Source organism: Hibiscus syriacus, unplaced genomic scaffold, assembly GCF_006381635.1.
Source record: "Hibiscus syriacus cultivar Baekdansim isolate YM2019G1 unplaced genomic scaffold, ASM638163v2 tig00110528_pilon, whole genome shotgun sequence".
NCBI lineage: Eukaryota > Viridiplantae > Streptophyta > Magnoliopsida > Malvales > Malvaceae > Hibiscus > Hibiscus syriacus.
Window position 1 is genome coordinate 4,482,536 of NW_024062770.1, and position 26,916 is coordinate 4,509,451.

Below are 26,916 nucleotides of genomic sequence, written 5' to 3' on the forward strand. Positions count from 1 at the left end.
GTTCGGATTGATACTTTCTTCGGTTCTACAAGATTGCTTAGAATGTGGTGGCGGAGGATGTTATATTGGAAATCAAATATTTTTTTAATACATATTCTCTCCTCCTGGAGCTTGATGCTACAACTTTACTCTTGATTCCAAAAGTAATTAATGTTTTCTCTATGAAATAGTATCGACCAATCTCTTGTTGTGCGACGTTGTATAGGGCCATCACTCGTATATTGGTGTCTCGTTGGGCAGGTTTTTTCCCATAAATGGTGGCTCTAAATTAGTCGGCCTTTGTTAAGGGGCGTAACATTGTTGATAACATGTTATTAGCTTAGGAGTTTGTTATCACGTCATTGTGCTATTAGAATTGATTTATAAAAGACGTTTGACAGCTTAAGTTGTGCGTTTATTCTTGTTGTATTGGAAGCCATGGGATTGCCAGAGAAGTTTCAAGTTTGAGTTTGAAGTTGTTTGTATATGAATCAGTTTTCTATAGCATTTAATGGAAGCTTGGTTAGGTATTTTGAAGGGGCGAGAGGGGTGAGACAAGGTGACCCGTTCTCGTCGTACATATTTCTTTTAGCTATTAACGTATTGTCCAAGATGTTGGATTTGGTTGTGATGAATGGGATTTTAATTTTTATCTTAAATGTAAAAGAGTCAAAATGAACCACTTTTGTTTTGCAAACAATTTGCTTCAATTTACAAAGGGTTCTTTGGATTATATGATGGGGGTTCAAAGCGTGTTGGATAAATTTTATGATATGTCGGGTTTGAAAATTAACGCAACAAAGTGTGAGTTCTTTGAGAGTGGCATTTTGAGAGGAGAATTGGATCATATTAACAAGTGCTTGGGGTTCAAGATTGGGACACTTCTGGTTCGTTACCTTGGTGTTTCGTTGGTGACCCATAAGCTATCAGAAAAAGACTCCCATAACTTGCTGACTTTCGTTGGGGCTAAGTTAGGACATTGGGGGAATATGAAGTTAAGCTATGTTGGGTGGTTGTAATTGATTCAATCAGTGTTGTACAATATCACCAACTTTTGGAAGGCAACTTTTTTTCCCAAAGCAGTGTTGAGGAGGATTGATCAAATATGTATGAGGTTCTTTTGGAGGTGTGGATACTCTGCGAGTGGTGCAAGGGTGAGTTGGAGTAAAGTTTGTTCTCTAAAGGCAGAAGGAGACATTGGGCTTAAGGACCTGACATGTTAGAATAAGGTTTGCTTTATAGATCTATTGAGGAAGCTCCTAGAAAATAAAGGATCCTTGTGGGTGGCATAGGTTCAAGCCTATGTTATTAAAGGGATGAATGTATGGGAGTTTGTGCCTCAATGATGGATTAGTTGGAGCTTAAGGAAAATTTTCTTGTTTCGAGGAATCTTGAAGAAGATAAGTAAGAGTTTTAGAAGCGGTTGGTGTCAATTGAGAATGGGGAAGATATAGGATTAGATAAGAATTAAGAGGGATCGAGTTCCTTGGGAAAGGGTGGTTTGGATTCTATTACATGTGCCTCGCCACTCTATAATTTCTTAGATGGTTGCACTCGATCGATTAGCAACTAGAGATCAGTTATAGCGCATGGGTATGGATGTTAATGGTGTGTGTATTATGTGGGTTTGTGATGGAATCTATGAGTCATGTCTTCTTTATATGTGGAACCTCGGCTGCTGTGTGGGAGAGGGCCCTCGCTACTTGTGGTATTAATAGGAGAGCTTGCTGCTAGAAGATGGAGGTGGAGTGGGTGATTGCCACTCTTAAAGGTAAGTCTTACATCACTTTGCTTCTTAAGTTAGCTTAGAATGCTTGCATTTATTACATTTAGGAATATTGAAATAGGTGATACTTTAGTGGGTTGTGTGTTAGATTGAATGATGAGCTTTTTAGACTAGTTCGGGAGTTTATAAAGTTGAAGTTTTCGAAAATTGGTAGAGGGAGCCTTGACCTCAAATTTGTATAGAATGGGTCATTGGTGATTAATTGTTTTGTGTTGGTTGTGTTTGTAGATACTATTTTTTGTCTTGCTTTTGGATATAAATGTATTTTATCAAAAAATAACTTTAAAGTAAATAATAAAATAATATCCTTAACCCTAACCTCTTTATATTTCTGATCTCAAACCCCATTGACGATGATCGCCCTTCTTATCACCGAAGATCATCGTCGACCTTTGGAACCAACAGGTGTTTGATCTTAAATTGTATAAAGAGACTTGTTTTGACACGCTGAGTCCGAATCTGGTGGTTGTTTTACTGAAAAATATCCCAAAACACGTGAATCTTGATGCAAACATTTCGATTTCCTCACATTTGATCTCTTATTCGTGGACTTAAAAGCATATTCTAACAAAATGGAGGTTAAATTTGGACTCAAGGGGTCAAGACGAAGTAACCCATGAAATCTAAGATCGAACTACCACCATCTGTGATGGTCTATGGCGGTCGACACTTCGGTTTTCTCACTTTTGATCGAATTTGGAACATGTTCCAACAAAATAAAGGTCAGATTTAGACTCCAGGGGTTGAGAAGAAATGACCGATAAAATTTGGGATCTAACAACCACCATCTACGATCGCCAACGGTGGTGTCCAACGCCAGCGAACAATGAGCGACCACCATATGTTTTAATTTTATATTTTAAATTATTTTTATATTAAATAATAATAACAATGTAACATCATACTAAAATAATTATAAAATAATTCAAAGTGACCAAAATAAGAGTAATTCGAAATATTCAATGAGTAAATTGAAATAAAATGAAAATACAATGAATGAAATAGGAGAGAGTAAACTTCAGTGAGAAATTATGTATTTTATCCTTTTTTATTAAATCTGTTTGATATTTAAACTTTTCCTAACCTACTTCATGCATGAATTTAAAATCTTCATACACGTTAATTTAAAATTTTAATTTAGTTAAAATGTAACCTCCAACGAATTAATTGATTACATATGTTTTTTTTAAAAAAAAATACTTTAAATTTTATTTAAAGGTTGAATAGAGAAATTTTGATCATAATGGATATTAAATATAAACTTAGGAGAAAAGGAAAACGTCAAAGCTTTTAATCATATTCTCTAAATATTATTAAAAAAATTAATTTTAAGGGTAAACTACTGATTTAGTACCTAAACTATTATTTTTGGTCCGTTTTAGTACCTAATTTTTCATTTTTCAAAATTATACCTAATTTTAATTTTTATCATTTTAATACCTCCTGTTAAAAACATAACATATGATTTGTATGTGACACTTTTTTATCGATAAATTGTATCATTCATCACTCAACTTTCTTATCACTCCTATTTTAGTCATTAAAGTTTAAATTTTTTAATTTAATTACTTAACTTTCAAATTACTCCTAATTTAATCAATCTAACTTTCAAATTTATATTTTTCTATTTTTATTATATATTAATAAAATAATAATAAAAATATCATGTCACAAAAATTAGTAATATAATAAAGGGTAATATATAGTAATGGTCACTGAACTTTTTTAAAGCTTTCATTTAGGTCCCCCAACTTTTAAAACTTATAATATAGTCCCCTAACATTTAGTCTGTTTACAATATGATCCCCCAACATTTAGTCTATTCACAATATAGTCCCCAACCGTTTGACATCGTTACACTGCCGTTAGTACGTTTGCAATATGGTCACTGAACTTTTCAGGCACTTGCATTTAGGCCCCAACTTTTAAAACTTGCAACACAGTCCTAAATTTCATTCTAAACCTCAAATTCCTTTTCGATATCGAATTTCCTTTTTCGCTTCTCTCTTCTCATTTCTAGCGTAACTTTTTAGTCGGGGATGCATGGGAAATTCTAATCTAACTTTGAATTACGTGGAGGTGTTGACTTGAATAAGAGTCCATTGAGAGAAGATCCGACCAAGGGACTATCGGGACCATCAATGATTCAAGGTGTCATGTTAGATACAGGTCATCTCATGTGAAACATAGATGTTCGATAAAATGCTTGTGAGAAAAAAACGGGGTTAAAAATGCAGAGTTGACAAATACTACTAAGATGAACTAAGTATCATTGTTGAAAGTCACCAACAAAGCTGAAATTATTTTGTATAAATGGCATATAATAATTTCTTCATTAAATCATTCTGCTTAAAGATTTTCTAACAGATGATCAAATATAATGAAATTCCAAACAGCGGATTCACCTCTCAGTCTCTTTCGCACTTGAAAGGCATCATGACAGGGTCAAGTAGTTTCTCCAAATATACTACCCTGTCATGATGCCTTTCGAGTTGCGTGCATGCAGAATTGTCTTCTAAAGTTATAATTCAGTACAATTCAACTGTAAAATTTTCAAAACATGTAAAAAAATTAATTCGTTCATGATATATCAGTCCCATAATCAATATGAACTTATTAAAAAAAATACGAGCTCACAGGATGCCGAAAACCACAGGTCAGATCAATACAATTCCAGTAAACTAGTACCAGCAGTATCTCAGATTGAGTTTGGCGATTTCACTATATCGATACTCACAACCAATTCCCTGATTTAAAGAAAAACCAAACAAGAAGATCAAAAAAAATTTAGCCTAGGACCCTATTTCACTTCTATTCTGATGGACTGAATATCTTTCATAAGAAGTACTAAAAGTTGTGATTAAAAAGAAAGAACGAAAATTAGATGGTTTTGGTTCAAAACTAACACTGAATATCCAGATCATTGACATGCAATTACAGAAACATAAAAATTTCAACAAAAAACACATAATGTGAGCTGAAAATGGGAAAGTGCGAAAGAGGAAAATCTTACTTCCGGATAGCTCAAAAGAGAAAATAAATACCTTCTTGCAAGTGAGGGGAGAGACTAAGAAATAAACACAATCGGTGTTGCGTTCCAGCAATTCTTCCTCCATTTTTTCTTTGTAAATAAAAAGCTGAAAGATAGAGCACTGCTTGGGTTTACAATTTTACATGGCGAAAAATTGAAGAACAAAAACCAAACGAGAGGTGAATGCGTTGTTTGGGATTTCATTATATTTGATCATCTGTTGGAAAATCTTTAAGCACAAGGATTAAACGAAGAAATTATTATATGCCATTTATACAAAATAATTTCAGCTTTGTTGGTGACTTTCAACAATGATACTTAGTTCATCTTAGTAGTATTTGTCAACTCTGTATTTCTAACCCCATTTTTTTTCTTACAAGCATTTCATCGTACATTTATGCTTCACCTGAGATGACATGTATCTAACATTACACCTTGAATCGTTGATGGTCCCGATAGTCCCTTGGTCGAGTCTTCTCTCAATGGACCCTTATTCAAGTCAACACCTCCACATAATTCAAAGTTAGATTAGAATTTCCCATGCATCTCCAACTGAAAAGTTGCGTTGGAAATGAGAAGAGATAAACGAAAAACAAAATTTGATATCGAAAAGGAATTTGGGGTTTAGAATAAAATTTAGGATTGTGTTGCAAGTTTTAAAAGTTAGGAGACCTAAATGCAAGTGTCTGAAAAGTTCAGTGGCCAGTGTAACGACGTCAAACGATTTGGGACCATATTACAAACAAACTAAATGTTAAGGGAGCATATTGCAAAAGGACTAAATGTTGGAGGATTGTATTGCAAGTTTTAAAAGTTGGGGGACCTAAATGAAAGCTTTAGAAAAGTTCAGTGACCATTACTATAATTTACCCTAAAATAAATTAGAGTGATTAAAAGAGTAGTTTGAAAGTTGAATAGTAAAATTAAAAAAAAATAAACTTTAGTACTAAAATAGGGTAAGAAGATAATTGAGTAATGAATGATGTAATTTACCCATTAAAAATACAGTGTCATTAAGGTTTTAACAGTGATGTACTAAAATGAAACAAAAACTAAAAGTTGAGCATGGTTTTAAAAAAATTAAAAATTAAAATACTAAAAAAAAACCAAAATTGATAATTTAAGTACTGAACACATAATTTACTTTGATTTTGAAGATATGTGATATCAATTGATTGGTTGAATGTGACATATAAATAAAATGTAATTAAAATTTTTAAATTAATGTGTGTGATGACTATCATAAAGAAGTTTAAATATTAAATAGGAATAAAAAATTGAAATGTTAAAATAATAATTATAATTAATTTTAACGATTCTTTTTTTAATTATCTCGGGTGATTATAATATAATATTTGTTTATAAATTTTTAAATCATTAATAACGCGCACACCTTGCAAACACAACATGTACTCAAATTTAGGAATTTTAGAGAAATCAACACTTTCTTTAACCATTGATACACTTAATGGGTTGATGAGTCATTTTTAAAGGCACTTATATATATTCTAAATGAATATCAATTAAATTTTAATAAATTCAATTTTAATGTATGGAATGAATTAGAAAGTTTAAATAAAAACTAAATATCAAATACTAAATTTAGAAGATAAAATGTGTATTAACACTAAAAAAAACTTATGTCCATTGAATTTTCTATTAATTTCAAATTTTTCTATTTTTAAGTATAATATCAAAATTAACCCTTAATATTTATTAAAATGATTATTTTGATATTATTTTGGACGTTTTATTTTGGGTAGAAAGCTCATATATAGATGGAAATCGTTAGTTAACACAAGATTAACACTTCAAAATAGGGTCTTTTTTACCTTAAAATAAAACGTTAAATGTCAAAATACTCTAGAAAAAAATGAAGGTTAAATTGATTATTCTATCAAATGTTATCCTTTTTAAGCCCGAAAATTCATCATTTTCAGCTTAAATTCTTCATGCTTCATTCCCTTTTCTATTCTTAACTCAAGTACATATACTTAAATTAATTTCTACTCATTCAATACATCCTTAACCTCAAAATTCCATCTTTCATATGAAAATCAATAATCATACCAAATTTTCAAGATACTCTAAATCCAATTCTATCACTTCATATCTCTTAATTAAGTTGATGACAAGTCAAATTTAGTTTCAAATTCAACTTATCAACTCTTCTCCAGAAATTCACTTAAAAATACATTCTCTTTAATCTTTCATGACTTCTTCATCTTTTGATTTTAAGACAACTTAAGCTTTCCTTAAGCTTAATTATCACCTAAGGATCAAAACCCATACTTAAAATCAACAAACAATCAAGTAATCAGAAAACTCACCTTTGCTCCCTTGGGTTCATGGTGGAGAAGAAGAAAACAAGAAGAAGAAGAGAATTTTCCAGCTAACTTTCCCCCTACGTGTTTCTCTCCTATTAAAGGGGAAAAATATCTTTCATGTCAAATGACCAATTTGCCCTTTATTTCATTTAATAATTACTAACAATAATTCATAAACTATTTCCAGATAAGTCATTGAACTATTCAACTATTTCACTTTAATCACCAAATTCTGAAATTTTACAATTGAGTCACTAACCCATAGTTTGGGATGTTACAGTCCTCTCCTCCAACTATATTGGTTGATATGCCACAGTAAAATGATGAATCAAATGCAGTAGAAATACATCAATATGGGGATCCACTTGATGTACCAACACCTTTGGTTGATATGCCACAATATAATGATGTTCCTGCTACTATAACAGATCCATTTCTGCAACAAAATACTCGACAACTACACATTTGTTGATCAAATCCAAGCTATTTTGGTCATTCATTTGTTAATAACACTACATGTCACTCTTTACCTTCCATATTAGAGTTGAAAACTATTTCTTAAGCTCTTAAAGATCTGTTATAGAGGCAAGCTATGAAAGATGAGTTTAATGTTTTCATGCATAATCACACATGGGATCTTGTTCCACGATCAAAGTCATTTGTCATAGGGTAAAAATGGGTGTTCCACATGAAAAGATATCCATATGACTCTGTTGATCGATACAAAGCCAGATTAATTGCAAAAAGGTATTCTTAAAAAGGCTGGTCGATACTATTTTGAGACTTTTATTTTTGTAATGAAACCTGTTACGGTACACATTATCTTTACTCTTGCACTTCATCATGTGTGGCCTATTAAGAAGCTTGATATCAATAATACCTTCTTAAATGACACTTTTTATGATGAAATTTATCTAGAACAACCATTGGGATATGTTGACCCTACAAAATCTTCTCATATTTATTGTTTGCGTAAGACCTTGTATGGACTGAAACATGCACTAAGGGCATGATACATTGAATTTTCTCAATTTCTTCTTTAGTTTGGCTTTCAAAAAGCAAAGGTTGATGCATCACTTTTCATTTACAATACAAAAGAAGTTATTTTGTATATTCTAGTATATATGGATGATATTGTGATTACTAGTAATAGTACTGACTTCATTTTTATTTCACTAGCTTATTGTCTATGAAGTTTTCTTTGAAATATATGGGGCTACTCAATCACTTTCTTGGCATTGAGGTCATTTCCACTCTGATTGGTATGTTTTTATCTCAGACACAATACATCTCAGATATCCTGGCACAATTTCATATGGAAAATGCCAAGACAATTTTAACACCTATGTCTTCTTCCGACAAATTACCTCCATATGAGTCATCTATGTCGTTAGATATCTTGAGTTATCAACTGTTACTTGGTCTTCTTCGGTATCTCAGAATTACTCATCCAGATATTGCCTTTGTTGTTAATCTTTTGTCGCAATACATGCATGGCCCCATACTTTCACATTGGATAGTAGCTAAACGTATCCTGAGTTATCTCAAAGGTACGTTATGCCATGGCGTTCTTTTTCACTTGGTGTCTTCACTCCACTTCACTACTTTTGCCGATACGGACTGGGGTGGATCTTCTATGGATGGTAAATATTTTACTAGTTATGTTATTTATCTTGGTTATCATCTCATCTCATGAAAGTAGGCTCATCACAAAATAGTCTCTCATTATTCTACATAAGCTAATATCGTGTCGTAGAAAATGACATTGCTGAAGTACTTTGGGTTCAACATATACTTCAAGAAATTGGTGTAGCATTAAACAAACCACCATCTCTCTTTTGTGACAATCTCAGTGCCATATATGTTTTTAAGAATCCAGTCTTTCATTATCAGATGAAGCATCTTGTACTTGATTACTTCTTTGTTTGTAACTTAGTTGATGCGGGTTCACTACTAGTTCAACACATCTCATCCAAAGCTCAGATTGCGGATACTCTCACCAAACCACTTGGACGAAATCTCTTCCTTCATTTTCGGTCCAAGATTGGTGTCTCTGATGGATCCTATATCTTGCGAGAGCGTATCAAAGATAAAAATTAGATTAGATTATTTAATCTAATCAAATTACAAATTATAATCAATCAAATTATACCCTGTATAAATCTTACCTTGTGTATACATTTGATTTTCCGTATCTTTTTAGGATTTAGATTCCTTTGTAATATATACCCATCACTTGTAAATTTCAATTAATCAAATACAAACCCTTTACAATGTTGTGATCAATTTATAGGTTCAGAAGGAATTCGAGGCACTCATCGGATGTTCTTCTTCATCATGGTAGTAATCCATTCGAGACATTCACCGGATCTTCTTCTTCATCCCGGTAGTAATCCATGTGGGAACTGTATTTGTAAAGAATGAGGGTTGCATTTTCTGAATATGCATTTTGTATATAATATTGCAAACAAGTGTGCATACATTCAAACTTGGTTTGATTGATAATTAATTTATTTGTGGATATAATGAAGTATAGCATTGGACTATGTTCAATATTGTTTCTGTCGATTTATTAATATTATTGTTATTTGGGGTTTGCATTCATTGGCTGAACTGAACTAATTACTTAGGGATTAAAGAGGCATGTGTTTCTCCAGTCTGTTGCGTCTTGGTTTTCATCTTCGTGTGGTGTTGTTCTGTGATTATCCCATATAGGCCCCAAGTTACCTCACAGATCTTCAATTTAGACCGTTACTCAAAGTTCCAAGATAAAAAATGAATTTGGTAGGCACCATGCAAATTATTACCTTCTTTCTTTTTCAGTTTTTAAGGGTGGGGTGCAAGCCATTAATTATTACAGACAGTGGCTGATGTATGCGTTAATTCGATTTTTTTTGTTAATTCAAATTTTATTGTTGTGTTCACCGTTAAATTTTATTTGTGTTCATCATCAATAAAAAATTCCGTTATTAGTAGAAATATATTCATCTTAAAAAATATTTTTGGATCCACCACTATATAAAAATGTAATTCTTTTTCACGAATTGTTCAAAAATGTGAAATAAAAGTATTGAATTATTCTTTTAGATTGGATGTGAATTTTTCATGGTGTTTCATTTTTTTTGAAAATAAATTTATGTGTAAAAAAATGTGATACAAATAAATTTTTTTATATTATAAATTTTAAAAATAAATCTAATTAAATTGGGTGACTAAAACGGAATAAAATTTTAAGTTTAATAATGGTTTTGAAAAGAACTATAGTGGAATGCTCAATACAAAATGAAATAAATAACTAAGTGACTTAATATGCAATTTATCTTTTTTTATTTTTTAACGGAATTAATAATTTGCTATAATAAAATATTAATTTAAAATTTAAGGGATAAAATTAGGGGCGTAAATGAACAAAACGTTTGATGAACTGTTCGTGAACCGTTCATTTATATTCTTTTGTTAAGCTAAATAAACGAACATGAAAAAATTATGTTCATTTAATAAACAAAAAAACATGAACAAAGGTGTGTTCGGTTCGTTTATGTTTATGAACAAACTTGTTTATCAACTCGTTCATTTATGTTCATGAACAAACTCGTTTAACTGATTCTTTTTTTCCTTTTATTTTTTTTACATTTTAAATATTAGTGAAGATAAGGATTAAATAGAACACATGATAAAAGTTTCATTTTAAACTATGAATTTTAAGGAGTTTAAGCAACAGTAGCGTAATTTTATCATTTTTCTTTAACTTGCAAATGAAATTAAAAATGGAATATATAAACGAACGATGAACAAACACTAAAACAACAATAAACGAACACTAAATAAACGCTAAACAAACATGTTCAAGAACCCGTTTGTGAACATATAAACAAACATGTTCACGAACGAACATGTTCATGAACATATAAATGAGCACGTTTGCGAACATTAAATGAACATGTTCGTGAACAATAAATAAACAAATATGAACATTTTCAAAAATAAATAAACGAACATGAACACAATATTAAAAATTTAAACGAACACTAACCAAACACGAACACATTCAAAAATAAATAAATTAACAAGAACATAACTTTGTTCGTTCAAGCTCGGTTCATTTGCATTCCTAGATAAAATGTGTTAAGAATATTTTAGGGAATAATTCAATATAAAATAAATAGGGTAAACTATATATTTAGTACCTAAACTATCAGTTTTGATCCATTTTAGTACTTAAACTTTTAATTTTTTCAAAACCATACCTAAGAATTAGTTTTTGTTTTATTTTAGTACCTATTGTTGAAAACTTAACGCGTTTAGTACCTAAACTATCAATTTTGATATGTTTTAATACCTAATTTTTTAATTTTTTAAAAAATTAGATGTTCAATTTTGAACAGAATATTAAAATAAAATAAAAACTAATATTTATGTGTAATTTAAAAAAAATTAACTATTAAAATGAATTAAAAATTAATAATTTAAGTATTAAATGTATAATAAGACAAATATCGGTGACCCAAGAGGGTAACAATCCATTGCGACTCGACTCAAACCCAATTTAACTCAGATAAGGTTCGCTCCATCTCACTTAGTGACTCCCAACAAAGCTCCTACTTTGATGGCCAATATCCGCAGCTGTTAAAGTCAGATCTCCCTTTTTCGTCTCATTTCTACTATATTTTTTCCATATTTATTTTCCTCTGTATTTATGATCATCAGCTTGATGATCTAATGCTAGGTTTCTTTTAATTTGGGGATTTGCCAGTGTGGTTTTTAGATCTGGGTTCTTGATATTTGTAATAAAAGTTTACTTCCAGTTTTGATTCATTAGCGAACAAGGTTCTAAATTTTTGGCTTCATTATGTTTTAGGATGAAATTTAGTATTTTTTTTAATGTTTTGGGCTTACTTTTGTGATTATCTGGTATGGTTTACTCAGTCTTAGGGTAAACTAGAGTTTTTTTTTGTTTGTATATATATATATATATATATATATATATATATATGAACTCCTAGAAATAATAAGGAAGCTTTATCTGGGATCGAAAATAAGGGAATAAGGAAGCTTTATCTGGGATCGAAAATAAGGGGTATTTGGAGCCATTTGTTATGGGTGAGGAAATACATGGTGCAATGAACCTTGATTTGAATCTGGGTCCTACTCCTGAGATAGGGTCAAGATCAGTGTCTAATGAAGGTTTGGATTGGGATGGTTTGGTTTGGTTGATAACCGATTCAATCGGATTAGAGAAGCTGTTGGGCGACACAGGGTGAGATGGCAGCAGGTTCAATGTCCTGCTGCAGCTCAGAACCTATCTGCGGAATTGAATCAATTTTCGGGGAATTCGGACAATGTGGGTATGGTACCCAAAACATGTGAGAATACCAATGGATTCTTGGAAGATGATGTTTCGGAAAGCAAGGATGATGTTGAGAAGGGAGTTTCTTCGATTGTAACGTATGCCTGGATTTGGCCCGGGAACCCGTTGTAACTTGTTGCGGTCACTTGTTTTGTTGGCGTTGCATCCACCGGTTGTTAGATGTCCATTCAGATGCAAAGGAATGTCCTGTTTGCAAAGAAGAGGTGACACTTAAAACTCTGACCCCAATTTACGGTAGGGGAAAAATTGACCTTGAGCCAGAAGAGGACTCGAGTCTTAAGGTCCCTCTTCGGCCCGCTGCACGGCGGGTGGAGAGTTGGAGGCAAACTATTCAAAGGACTGCTTTAAATCTCTCAGTGGAGGAGATGATTCGCCATATTCGAAGCAGATTTGATTTGGCCAATGACCCAACTCAACGAAAGTCCAATGGTGCCCGGGGAATGACGGAAATAGCTGATTCCGTCCTTAACAGGATCTTGACATCTCATGGATTACGTGGAGAGCAAACTACAATTGTATCACTTGATGTTGACTTGAGGCCTAGCAGCACAAATGGTACTGATGTCATGTACTCCCGGATTCATTCTTTGTTCCGTCAAAGACAATCACAATTACGAAGAGTTGCAAGACTTACTTCCCTATCATCTGCATTGAGTTCAACAGAAAGGATAGTTGAAGCGTATATCCGAAGCAATCCAGTGGGAAGAAACCAGGAACAGCCAACTCCAGCTGATGATAGAGATTTGTTCTCAAGCATTGCTGCTGTAATGAACTTGGAAAGTCATACAGACACTGCTGCTGAAATAGACTCTGGGGTATCACTTTCAGCTTCTTCTTCCAGAAGAAGAAATGATATTTCAGGGTTTCAGATATTGACAGCAGTGACTCTCGAGCACAAGGAGAAGACTGAACTAGGAGCTTGAGAGATATCTTGTGTGCGCCGGAACTGCTCAATAATAGTTTTAACTGCATTCAATTTACGAAGAAGTCGGATTCTATTTTTTCGATTTCTAGGAGGATGAACATAAAGTTGTGCTTGGCAAAACAAATTTGTAGGGCGACCTAGAAAGAAGACCCATCTTTACTCTCCGTGTACACAAACCTTTCAAGATGCTACAGTTTTCAACTTTTAATCACTGTTTCGTAAAGATGCGCGAGATTTAATTTTGTTTCTTATCTGTATTACGCTCATGGACCAAGTATTTTGTGTAATAATCAGTTCTTACTGAAACTACAATTGATGGAATTCAGTTGGTTGGTCATGGGAAGGGAGATATGCAGGTTCTCATAATTACTCCTCAAAAGTATTTTGGGTCACTCAAAGTACCTATTGAATATTCACTACAAAATGCATTTGACAATCAATCTCTTACCAAATGCACTTTTCTACAATAACAAGAGTCTTTCCTAAAATTTTCAAATTCGTAGGTATTTTAGGTTTTATCAATATATTTTCTATTGATAATATGTTTTTATAAATTCATTCTCTCCTGACTGTTAAAAATTCACTATCTAACATTAAACTAAGAGTTGTGAGAAACACTATCTTTCATGGCCTCTGTTCAGTCCCTATCTCCTTAAAAATTATCAGGAATAATTTCGAAAGTTGCAACATGGAGAAGACCCTTACGAAATTCAGGAAATAGTTCATTTAATTCTTTAGGTGAACGATTTCTCTTCAAGCCGAGAGGCGGGAGTAGGGATGGGCATGGGACTCGGACCCGACTTGATCGGATTGGATTTTTTTAAAAATAAATTTCGGGTTTGCGTCGGGTTGATTTTTTTTTAAAGTTATGCTCGAGTCGGGTTAATTTCGGGTTTAAGGTCAAAAATATTGGACCTGAAAAAAATTATAATTTTACCTTATTTAATTGGGGATAATTGCAATAATACCCCCTATATATTATTTTCTTTCAATTAAATCCTTATTTTTATTTAATAATAATAATATTTTTAATAAATATATTATTTCGGGTCAGATCGGGTCGGGTTCAAATTTAATCTCAAAATATCAGGTTGGGTTCGAGTCAAGTGAAAGGGATATAGTTTTCGAGTCGGATTTAGATCGAATGGAGGATTTAAAACTTTCGAGTCAGATTGAATGGATCGAAAATCCGACTTGATTTGACCCGACCCATGCTCATCCCTAAGTGGGAGCATTTGATAGGCATAGTTTTAGAAAGGCTTAATGCAAAAAATTGCTCTATACCTTTAATTCTACCCAATTTTCTTTATAATTTCTCGTCAAACAAACATCAAAGATAAAGTAAACTACATTTTCTTTTCAAAATTTATTTAAGATATTTACAAATGAGCCCTACGCTTTTAAGGAGTCCATATATACCTCTTAGTCACGAATGAGAAGAATCTTGATCACTCCATCCTCCTTAACTCCTGTCTCCCCCACGCCTTTACCTCTCACATAAATAAAATAATGATTATGTTGTTATTTTCTTGTCGGTTGTGATTCTTAATATAAATTAGAAGCGGTGAATCTTGAACGACTGATGAAACAAATTTATTTTATTTAAAGATGATATAAAAGAAGAGAAGAATAAAAATATTATTAAAATAATATGTATTAGTGCTGAGTGCATTGGTAAGACATATTGTAGTATTAAGAAGAAGATGCATCTTCGAATCCTAAACAAACTCATGAAGCACAAATTTAAACGGGCCAAGAGATAAAGTGAGGAATAAACGCAGAAGCCTAACTTTTCAGCCCACAGTTCAATTGTCGTCTACTTCCGATTCGAATCCTTTGACTACGAACGGATCTAATTTCTTAGAGACCTTTTCTTATTCAATTTTGTACTGAGAAAATATTCCCCTTGTGAAAATGGCAACAACCCAGTTCCTATCATCCTTCAAATACTCCGACAGTCTAACCGTCGTTGCAATCTCCTTCTGCACGGCCATCGTCTGCGAAGCCATATCATGGTTCTTAATCTACCGAACCAACTCTTACAAATCACTCAAATCCTCAATAGACAAAGCTGCCAAGAAACTCGAAACCATGAAGACCGACCAAAACCCAAACAAGTTATCCACCAAAAAATCCAAAACCAAGAAGATCGATCGTGTCGAATCCAGCCGTGACCTTTCCTTGTTCAAGTTCAAATCTGGGGCTGTTGTCGCCCTCGTTTTGATCGTCGTTTTTGGCTTTTTGAATTCTCTTTTCGAAGGGAAAGTAGTCGCCAAATTGCCGTTTAAGCCGATTGGCATTGTGATGAAGATGAGTCATAGAGGGTTAAAAGGGGAGGACTCCACGCATTGTTCTATGGTTTTGCTGTACTTCTTGTGCTCGATTAGTATAAGGACTAATTTGCAGAAGTTTTGGGGTTTTCGCCGCCTCGAGGAGCCGCTGGTGCTGGGTTGTTCCCAATGCCTGATCCCAAGATCAACTGATTCGATTGTGGTTGATCTACATGGGGATTTAGGAACTTGGTACGCGTTTTTTTCCTTTTTTTCCTTAATTTCTAATTTAGCTACTGTTTGAGAATCATGAATTTAGCTAACTGATATTTAGAATTTTGGATTTTTATTTGATAATTTATGACAATTACTGGTTTATACATTTAAATCAATGTTCTCTAGTTTTGATTATTATTGATTTTTAGGAGTTCTCGTGTTTGAATTAAAGATTTGAATAATCCATGTTGATTGTCATCTTTCTCTGATCCAATTTCTTAATGGAACTTTCATAGATTGAATGTCTAGCGCAAATGCTTATCAGATATCATACAATTTATACTATATATGAAATGGTAATCTGATATGTGTTAGAAATGGAGTGCACTTTTACCTTAATCATGTCGTGACCTAGAGTATGTTGTGGAAAAAGATAAACTCACTGTTGCAAGTTACGACCAAGCATGACATCATATGCTTGAATGAGCGGTCTTTGTGTTAAAATTACTTATGATTGAGGGGTAGTTTTAACTTAAAATGTTATCTTATTCAACTTAAAAAGTTATACAATTGGTAATAATTTGGGTTGCAATTGAGAACGGGGTTTACACAATCAATAGTAATTTCGGTTACAACCGAGAAGTCTTGACGATAATTTTTTAAGTTGCAGCCGTAATAATTTTGCAACTTACATTATTTATTATGAATAACCTAATATTTTTGTTTTACGCTAAATGTTATCCACTTTATTATAAAAGGTTACGTTTTTGGTAACCTAAAATCTTTGAAATAAGATACTCAGTTTTATAATGTGGTGGGTTGAGTCTAGTCTTGAGCTGCATAATGTACATATATTGTGGCTTGTTTCTTATGCTCTGTGTGCGAAAAGAAAGAAGCTAGGATTTGTTCATGAAATCAATCGAATTCGATGAAGCTTCTGTCTTATCCTTGTTTAGTACTCGTAGTTTTTAACCTATTTGGATTGTTTAAGTTGAGAAAGATTAAAAGTAAACTTGTTATTCATTTTCCTTTTTGGGTAAATATGATATCCCCATGGGTTGCATATGGAACTAATCTGCTCGTTGAAGTTTAACAATTTGGCAGTGTAATTACGATTTCATAATATTTTAAGATATCCAAGTTAAAAACCTTTTCAAAAGATGGAAAATGTACCTAATCTATTACTTTTTGTTCCGTTTTGGTATATAAATTTTATTTTTCAAAACCATATCTAAGGTACAGTTTAGATTTCAATTTTGTATCTTGTTATTAAAATATTAATAAAATTGCTGACATGGTTTCTTTAAGGCTTAATTATTAAACAAGTGCCAAATTATTTTGCTTTTCACAGATAGGTGCCTAAATAATTTTTTTGAATCATTCAGGTGTCTAACGTTACAAATGTTACTAAGATAGGTGCCTAAATAATTTTTTTGAATCATTCAGGTGTCTAACGTTACAAATGTTACTATTATAGGAGCTTGAGACGTAACAGTTGTTAAAAATTTTCGTTAAGGAACACGTTTCATGTTATGGTAATTTTAAAAGTTTTATTTAAAATAAAAAATAAAATTATATATATTTAAAAGAAGCTAAAAATTTTAGAATTATTTTTAAAAACCTCAAAACTTTAAAAATTCCAATTTCAATCTCTAAAACCACTTCGGTTGTTGCCATTTGGTGTTGTCGAACCTCCACCAAAACCTCTCCTACGACAAGCCAAACCTGACCATAAACGTCGCGTCTCCGACAAAGAAAATAGAAAAACAATTACTCAAAATTACATCTTTGGGGAACTTAAACTCCCAAATTAATAATCAGAGCGTGACACATGTTGTATCGCTCCAAATTCCAGGCTAGTAGTTTTGAGTTTACCCGAGAGGTAAGTGGATCCCACAAAATTTTTATTTCAAGTCGTTGGGCTTAATTGGGTTGAACTTGAGCCCAATTGACCATAAAAAGGGGATTGTTTTTGCATAGTAGGAAGATGAAGAGGGTCCAACAGTGTAATTATCACATTTTCAAAAGATGAGTTTTTATTTCTTTATATTCTCATTCTCCTCATTTTCTCCTCTTTCTTTTTTTCCTCTTCTTGCCCTCCAAGCTCCATGGGAAAGGTAATATTTTTTAGCCTTTTTATGGTTCAAATTCATCCTAAGCAAACCCCTAACAACATGGTTTTAAGGATTTAAAGTTGGGTTTTTATTATTGCAAGAAAAAGGGGTATTATCATCCTAATCAAGGTGCGAGATGATTTCTAGCTAAAGGAGCCTAATTTCGGGATTTAATCAGCAAGGTAGTGTATTTCTAATCCTTTGGAGCATTTAGATTCCATAAATTACAAGTTTTTGCTAAGATTTGAGTAGTTGAGTATTTTAGGGTTTATCTTTGATTTCTCATTTAAAACACGTTTCAGGTGTTAAAATATGTTTTTAAGACACCTAAGGACCCTAAATAACTTACTAAAACTTCAAAATCAATTTAAAACTCAAACAAAGTCATTTGGGGTGAATTTCAAGTTCTTCCCAAGCCTAAAATATCCATTTCTGGGCAAGAGTATCAATATTGGGATGAATAGTATCGATACTGGATGAAATGAGGAAATATTTAGTGATTTCAAGCCAATAGTATCGATACTTTTCAAGAGTATCGATACTTTACTAAGAGTATCGATACTTTCAAAGAGGATCGATACTTTCCGTAACAGAATCCATTTTAGTATCGATATTTTCCAGGAGTATCGAAACTTACCCTAGAGTATCGATACCACAACTAGAGTATCGATACTAAGCACTCAAAATGATAAAATTCAAATCGTTTAAGGTTTGTAATAGCTTGGGGGTGGTTCGTAGGGATAAGACTTAGTTCGTGCGGGACTTAAATGGCCAAAGGGGCCTAGAGACACTCGTGAAAGTGGGTTACGGCTAGAGTAACCACAATAAGTATAACACGTCCAAGCATCTTCAGTGATCACGTATCATACAAACATGGTTGAAGGACCAGTGCACAGGCTGTACCGACGAGAGGTACGAATATGTAATCAGACTATAAGATAATAGTGTCGTATACCACAAGAGTGATCGAGAATGTTGGACGTTCATATATTCCTTTAATTCGAGGGCGAATTAAGGGGAAACGTAGGATTAGGGATTAGCGCATCGCTACCCAGAAACTAACCCGAGTCAGATACCGGGCCAATCAGAACCCTAGCCAGTAAGTAGTAAAAGCAGTAATTGTCTTGAACTCTCAAATTGCGTAGAGACTTCCCTAGAGTCAGAGAATGACTAAAATATCCTTTAATAGTGTATAACCTTATCCGTTTAGATAACCAGTAATAATCAGTAATAGAAATAAAATCAGAAATAGAATCAGTAATAGTAACAACTAAAATAGTAACAGTTACGAATGTCATAAAACTAGCCTTTGTGTGACACTCGAAAAATAGCCAGGACACCCGAGTTACTCTAGTAATAGGGCGATTGTCTTGTTTTCCAGTTAGTGGATCCAAGTCAGTGCTACGACACTTCATTGCCGACTGGGCGTTAGATGCCCCAAGACTGGATGAAGTAAGTCGGTAGGAGTACATTTTCGATGCAGAATTTTGGATCTCACCCAAGAGTACTCGATGGTGCTTCGGCAGTGCTAGAGGGGTGCGTGAACTCCGAGATGTAGAATCCCTAAGCCGTACCATGATGCCAGCCACTAATTGTTATTTGTTGTGTTGTATCATATATTAGTATCTGCATAGTAGAACTAGTGATGCATTCAAATAATACATACCAGAGTTACTCTTGTATTCAGATAATGCAAACCAGAGTTAATCTTACATTCAGATAATACATACCAGAGTTACTCATGTATTCAGACAATGCACAGTAGTTTCAATATCACATTCAACTAATGCACAACAGAATAAGCATAGCTTTCAGATAATGTATAACAAATACATACATTAGGTTTAGGGACCCATACTTCAGAAATAGAACATCTAAGCCTTAAGTAGGTAACACTTGACTAGATCATGCATGTACCTACTGCTTAGTACCAGATCCTCAACATGCTCGAGTTTATGAATTCTTATGCTGCTCTAGATTAGCGATTATACTGCTGGGCATTGTAAGCTCATCCTTTAGATTTTTTTGTGGGCAAGTTAGTAGCATGAACAGTTCGAGGAGCACCGTCGTAGTAGGACTTCTAGCATATCCTTCAGAGTACCGTACCATAACTTAGTGGGCATATGTATTCATATTTCCTTTCTTATGCATTCAATTTATTAAACTCAGAGTTTTATTATTTGATTTTAAATTATGTGTCACAGAGCTCCAGTTTTTAAAATGATTTTATACAATATTTATGTTTTATCTATTATACCATTCAATATGTTTTAAGAAAATAAATGAACATATTTTTGAGAATCAGGAGTTGCCTCAGTAGCCCAATGTGGCACTTTAGGCCCATTTGGGTTTAGGGTGTTACACGTGTCCCTTAACCGAATTTTTTTAATTGTTGTTACATCCTGAGCACTTAAAATGATAACGTTTGTAACATTAGATACCTGGATGATTCAAAAAATAGTTTGGGCACTTATTTTATAAATAAGTATTTTTTAATGATGACATGATATTACCTTATGGTGACATGTCAACATCATTGTTAAGTTTTTGACAATGTGATATCAAAATAAAACATAAACTAATTGTTAGTTATAATTTAAAAAAAATAAAGTTTTGATGCCAAAACAGAATAAAAATAATAGCTTAGGTACTAAACTTATAGTTTACCCGTGATTATATGGGTAGAGTATGGTAATCCTCGATGGCGTTTAATTACACGAGTTATTGGTTTGATTATTTTGTAAGTGAATAATGAATGCATCATATTAAATGCTTTTAAATAATACATAGAATTCATTCGTACTTTACGTACATAAGTTACTACTTTTAATTAAAAGTTCCTTTCGAAAATGTTTATTGTCAAATTGATTTTTATCAACAAGTTGAGTGATGTAATGGTGAAGTACGTTGTATTTTCAAGGAGAAAGTTCAGCTTCGAAACTTGAGCAGTATCATTATCGGAAGGGTAGTTATAAATCCGGTACATAAAGATGTGTCGAAAACGTCTTTTGGTTAGATTCGAAATTGGATTTCGACTTAAAAGTAAATTAAGAGTCGCCACCGATCATTTATTTTAAGAATAAAATGGGTTGATCGGACACCTTATTACCTGATCTGCGTTTTATCAGAAACGTGTCGGATTTGGGAGTCAATTACGGTTAAGGAAGGATTAGCACCATTGAACTGCCCTTTCGATAACAATTAATTTATTGGTTGTCTTTAATTACGAAAATTAAAATTTAAAAATTCGATTCGAATTAAATACCTTTGATAAATTAAAAACATCCGTAAAAAGTAAAAATGTTAGATTATAAAATATAAATATGAAAAAAGGAAAAAATATTTACATAATAATAACAACAAAATAAATACAATAGATAATAAAGATAAATAAAAGTTAATAAAAAAGGAAAAAATAATAAAATAATAAAGCAATAAAATAAAATTAAAAAAATATAATAGATAATAAAGATAAATAAAAGTTAGTAAAAAAGGAAAAAATAATAACATAATAAAGCAATAAAATAAAATTAAAAAAACATAAATGCAAGTGGGTTACATGCAAATGGGTTTAACTATTAAAACATGGGTCCCATGTACATATTTTAGTTTTTCATTTACCCTTCGAATTCCTGCAAACAATTTTGCTTGAAACAAATACTGGATTATCATAATTCCAGCTACCTTAGTGAAATGATCTTACCATGCGGTAACGTAAGCCAATATTGGATAATCATAACTCCTTAGTGATTCATTTTCAGCTACCTTCGAATTCTCATGAAACTAATATATGTCTTGATGAGTCCTCGTTCGGTTACGACCGGTTCCAAAGGTTTCGCTCGAGCTTACGCTCCGAAGCGTCTACACCGCCGAGTTTTTTTCTTTCTGATATTACGATTCAACTTGCTCATTGCGCCGGTTCCAACTCGACTGCCCCCGGCGTTCCCGCCTCCTCGCCATTTCTTACTCTGGTTTTCGATTCACGAGTGAGTCAAATCAATGCTTCCGGCAGAGTCACCTTCTACAAGCTTAATCTGCATTGAAACTTTCCCAAACAAATACTTGTTTTTTGATGCAAACCCAACGCCAGAAAAGTTATCGAGTTTGAGCTTAAGAAGGTCTCATTTTAACCGAGACGACCATGGAAGGGATATAAGCAGAGAGATGCGGCTTCTGCTCTGAAAATACTCACTCGCACCACTCCTTTTGCTTTGCAGATTGCTTTAAAGCTGTGAAAAGCAGGGGGGAGAGAAAGTGCGGGGGTAAATGTTAATATTTGGCAAATTTTGAGGATTTTGTTGGTAAAGGGAAAGAAGGAAGATCCATCTGGGTTTTTGTTTTTGGTTGTTTGGAAAACTCTCACATCCCCCACTCAACGAAACTGCGCTTGGTATCTCTCCCCCCTTTTTATTTGCGCAGGTCCCCCTTTCATTTCCAGCGTTCTTACTCTTTATAGTTGCCTGCCTGTTTGAATATAGTGGTAGTGGTGGGGTTTTGTCGAGTGATGGGGTTTTGTGGAATGGTGGAGAAAGTGGGGTTGAACATGTTGTTTGTTTTGCAACAGAACGTCGGTGGCTGAAAAAAATATTAAAAAAAATAATAATAAATAAATAAATAAACAATATAAAATATTTTTGTACACCCGGACAAAAACGGGTGTCTACAAAATGAAAAATAGGATAAACTACACCAATGGTTACTATTGTTTGAGTAAATTTGAATTTTTTCCACTAAAGTTTCAATAGTAACAAAATGGTAACTAACATTATCGATTTGTAACAAAATGATCACTTCATTGTCATTCCTGTTAAATTGATGATGTGAACACGTTAACAAAAAGGTTAATATTTAGTTTTACCCCTAAACTACTATTAAAACATAAAATGGACCCTTTAACAATGATTTTATATCTAGTTTATGCCATAAGCTTTATGGTTTCCAATTTTTTTCCCAAACACCCCACCACCTCCACTATATTCGAACCAAGTCCAATACCCTAAAAATTGATGGATTAAAGCAAGTGAAATATGTTCATTCTTCATCAGACTCAGTTAGAAGTAATAGGTAGTTTAGCAATAATCAGTACATAAAATTGAAGGAAGCTTGTGTTTTTGGGGATGCACAACATGGATCTGGAACCTTAGTGAACGAGCCAAGCAATGAAAATAAAGATGCCAAGGTATACACTAAGGATACTAGAAGTGTCCTGTTGGATAACAAATTACAACATATGGAAAACAAGATAATTATGCTTGAGGGAGCGCTAAGGAACACTGCTACGACTGCGGCTGCTCTTTTCTCAGTAGTTGCAGAGCATGGGAGCTTCCAAGACAACGGTGCATGTCTAGCTCGGCGCCTTTCTAGGCTGTATCTTCATGCTTGTATGGAAGGCTTCGAATCAATGAGAGAAAACGCAACTAAAGTTGATGTTTCTAGGTTTACTGTTGTTCCAAAAGCATCCGGAAACGAAGTTCCAAGGTTATGATTGACTCATAGTAGTACTATATAAGTTCTCAATTCTTCTTCACTTGATTTTCCCAAATGTTGTAGCTAGCCTTTTGAGTACGTTCTTTTGGTAGGAAAAGAAGGGGGAGAACAAAGGAAACTATTATGACTTCCTATAAACTAATTTTTCATATGCATGATGAATATGATAAATATGCAAATGGTTTTCTGTTAGTATGTTAGTTAGCATGCAGGTAGAGTTAGATAGTTTGTTAGAAGTTTTTTCTTTTTTTGAAAATAGTTTGTTAGAAGTTATTTGTATATAGAAGAGATAAGTTGTAATTTAACTTCGTGGTGTGAATGACATGGAATTTTTTGTTGGAAAATAGACGACTGAAAAATGAGTCGTTAGTATTGACTGAAAAATATAAAAAAAATAAACAATAAACAAATAGAACAATAAATCATGTCATGTAATATAATGCCTTAGAAGCGAATTCGTCCCGATGTGTGTAATCGCTACAATGGACGAATGCCCTCTCCCAAGATTAGCACGACTCTCCAAATCTCGTACACTCAAAAAATGGAGTGGACTTAGACAATATTGTTCTCCTCTCAAAACTCATAAATGATAAAGCTTTTAAAGAGATAAGAAAAACTTTGGAAGAATATAAGATAAAAGTCATTTTCTTCACATTTAAATGCTGAAAATCAACCAACAGGGGTTGTTTCAAGTGGTAAGCAACTTGATATCGCTTAAGCAAGGTCTCGAGTTCGAGTCCTTGTGTATGCGAAAAATTCTAACTAGAAGACTTACCCACCAAAGCTAGGTATGCAACGTGGGTCGGTCCGGATTAGTGAAGACAAAACCTTGGAACCGGAAGAGAAACAAAAAAAGTTGAAAATTATTGATACTTATAGGCTAAGAATACCAACAAAAACAAAAGAATTCAATTGCAATTAAGCTATTGTAACGGCTATAATTAAGCAACTATAATATATGCAAATAAATGGCCATTACAATTGTAATAAAGCTCTAAATGTGAAAGAATCGTAGTGATGATGATTAATTCTTCTCTTAGATAATTGAATGAATCTTGAACTTTCTAAGATTAGGGTGAACTCATAACACACAACTAACTCCTTCATCCACTGAAGTCCTCGATGTGTCTATAAAGTGTATATATGTTTAGCCCTTTTTCCTTAGGATTCTAATAAGTGTACTAGAAAAATGGTCTAACGTTTTCATAGAAGGTGGCTAATCCTTCTCACTTACGTAGATTATCTCATCAGGTTTATCTCAACATAAACCACCCAAGGTTATCTTAATGATTATGCATATTTTTTTAAATATTATAAAGTTTTAATGCATAACATTTTTCAAAAACTTTATGCATGTGCTCTTAATCTCAATAATCAACATTGCATAATGTTTTGTATGTGAATGGATTAAAGCATAATCCGATTAGATGAATTTGACAAAAGATACAATGTCTTATTTTTAAATTAAGTGTTTGCAAAATTGATTGACATTGCATCTACTTTGATTATGCTTATTGGTCATAGAATAAGAAACATTTACATGGTGCATTTAGATTCTATTAATGTGACTAATTTATGCCTAGTTGCAAAAGATGAGCATGATAGTTGGTTATGGCATAGGAGACTAGGACATGCTAGCATGAGTGTTTTGCAACGGTTAGTTCAAGGAGAATTGGTTCGAGGGCTTCCTAAACTAAAATTTGATAATGATAAAATCTGTGATGCTTGTGCTAAAGGAAAACAAAAGCGAGTTTCTTTTAAATCCATTAATGTTGTGTCAACTAGTAGAGTATTACAATTGATCCATATAGATCTTTTTGGGCCAACTAGGACTACTAGCTTGGGTGGAAAACAATATGCATTTGTCTTGGTAGATGACTATTCTAGATATACTTGGGTTCTATTATTAAGTACTAAAGATGAAGCATTAGAAAATTTCATCACATTTTCAAAAGTAATCCAAAACGAAAAAGGTTACTCTATCACTAGTGTTAGAAGTGATCATGGCACTGAATTTGAAAATCTTGGATTTAATGAGTTTTGTAATTCTAATGGTATTAGCCATAATTTTTCAGCACCTAGAATCCCTCAACAAAATGGAGTTGTTGAGAGAAAAAATCGAACTTTAGAAGAAATGGCTAGAACCATGCTTTGTGAAAATAATTTGCCAAAATATTTTTGGAAGCCACAAATACCGCTTGTTATATTGTAAATCGAGTAATGATTAGGTCAATTTTAAAGAAAACTCCATATGAAATTTTCAAAAATAAAAAGCCTAACATTAGCTTTTTTCATCCTTTTGGATGTAAATGTTTTGTTTTAAACAACGGTAAAGAAAACCTTGGCAAATTTGATGCTAAAAGTGATGAAGGAATTTTTCTGGGTTATTTCTTAAATTCTAAAGCTTATCGAGTATTTAATAAAAGAACTTTAGTTGTAGAAGAGTCTATACATGTTGTTTTCGATGATAATCTCCTTCCGAGGAAGGATTCTTGTGTTAATGATGATGTAGGTATTGTACAAGCAAATGACGTTAGACATGACGTTGGAGAATCATCATCAAAGGAAGAAACGAAAGATGAGGAAACTCATGATCCTCTCGAGAATCCAACCATTGAAGAAAGGGAAGTATCTTATCCAAGGGAATACAACTATGTCAAGGATGGTGAGATTATAGGTGATCCATCCAAAGGGGTAACAACTCGATCTTCTCTTAGAAATATTTGTAATTATGTTGCATTTATCTCATGCATAGAGCCTAAGAATATTAAAGAAGCATTAAATGATGAACATTGGATTATGGCTATGCAAGAAGAGTTAAATCAATTTGAGAGAACTAAAGTATGGACATTAGTTGAAAGGCCTAGTAATAAATCTACTATAGGTACTAGATGAGTAATTAGGAATAAGCTTGATGAGACTGGTAATATAGTGAGAAACAAGGTTAGACTTGTTGCTCAAGGGTATACTCAAGAAGAGGGCATAGATTATGATGAAACATACGCTCCCGTAGCTAGGATGGAAGCAATTAGAATGTTATTAGCATTTGCATGTTTTCATGAATTTAAATTATATCAAATGGATGTTAAAAGTGCATTTTTAAATGGTTTTATAAAGGAAGAAGTGTATGTGGAACAACCTCCAGGTTTTGAAGATTCAAAATTTCCGGATCATGTTCTTAAATTGACAAAAGCTCTTCATGGTTTAAAACAAGCTCCTAGAGCTTGGTATGAAAGATTGTCAATTTTTTTAATTGAAAAAGGTTTTTCAAAAGGGAAGGTTGACACTACATTGTTTTTAAAGCATAAAGGTAAAGATTTATTAGTAGTTCAAATTTATGTTGATATAATGTTTGGTTCTACTAATGATATTCTTTGCCAAGAATTTTCTAAGCTAATGCAAAGTGAATTTGA

At 33.0% G+C, this 26,916-nt stretch overlaps 2 pseudogenes; both read left to right on the forward strand.

The window, feature by feature from the left end:
• Positions 1 to 12,098: 12,098 nt before the first annotated feature.
• On the forward strand, positions 12,099 to 13,406 carry LOC120130223 (annotated as a pseudogene).
• A 1,883-nt stretch (positions 13,407 to 15,289) lies between these two features.
• LOC120130168 lies at positions 15,290 to 16,186 on the forward strand (annotated as a pseudogene).
• The last annotated feature ends 10,730 nt before the right edge of the window (positions 16,187 to 26,916 follow it).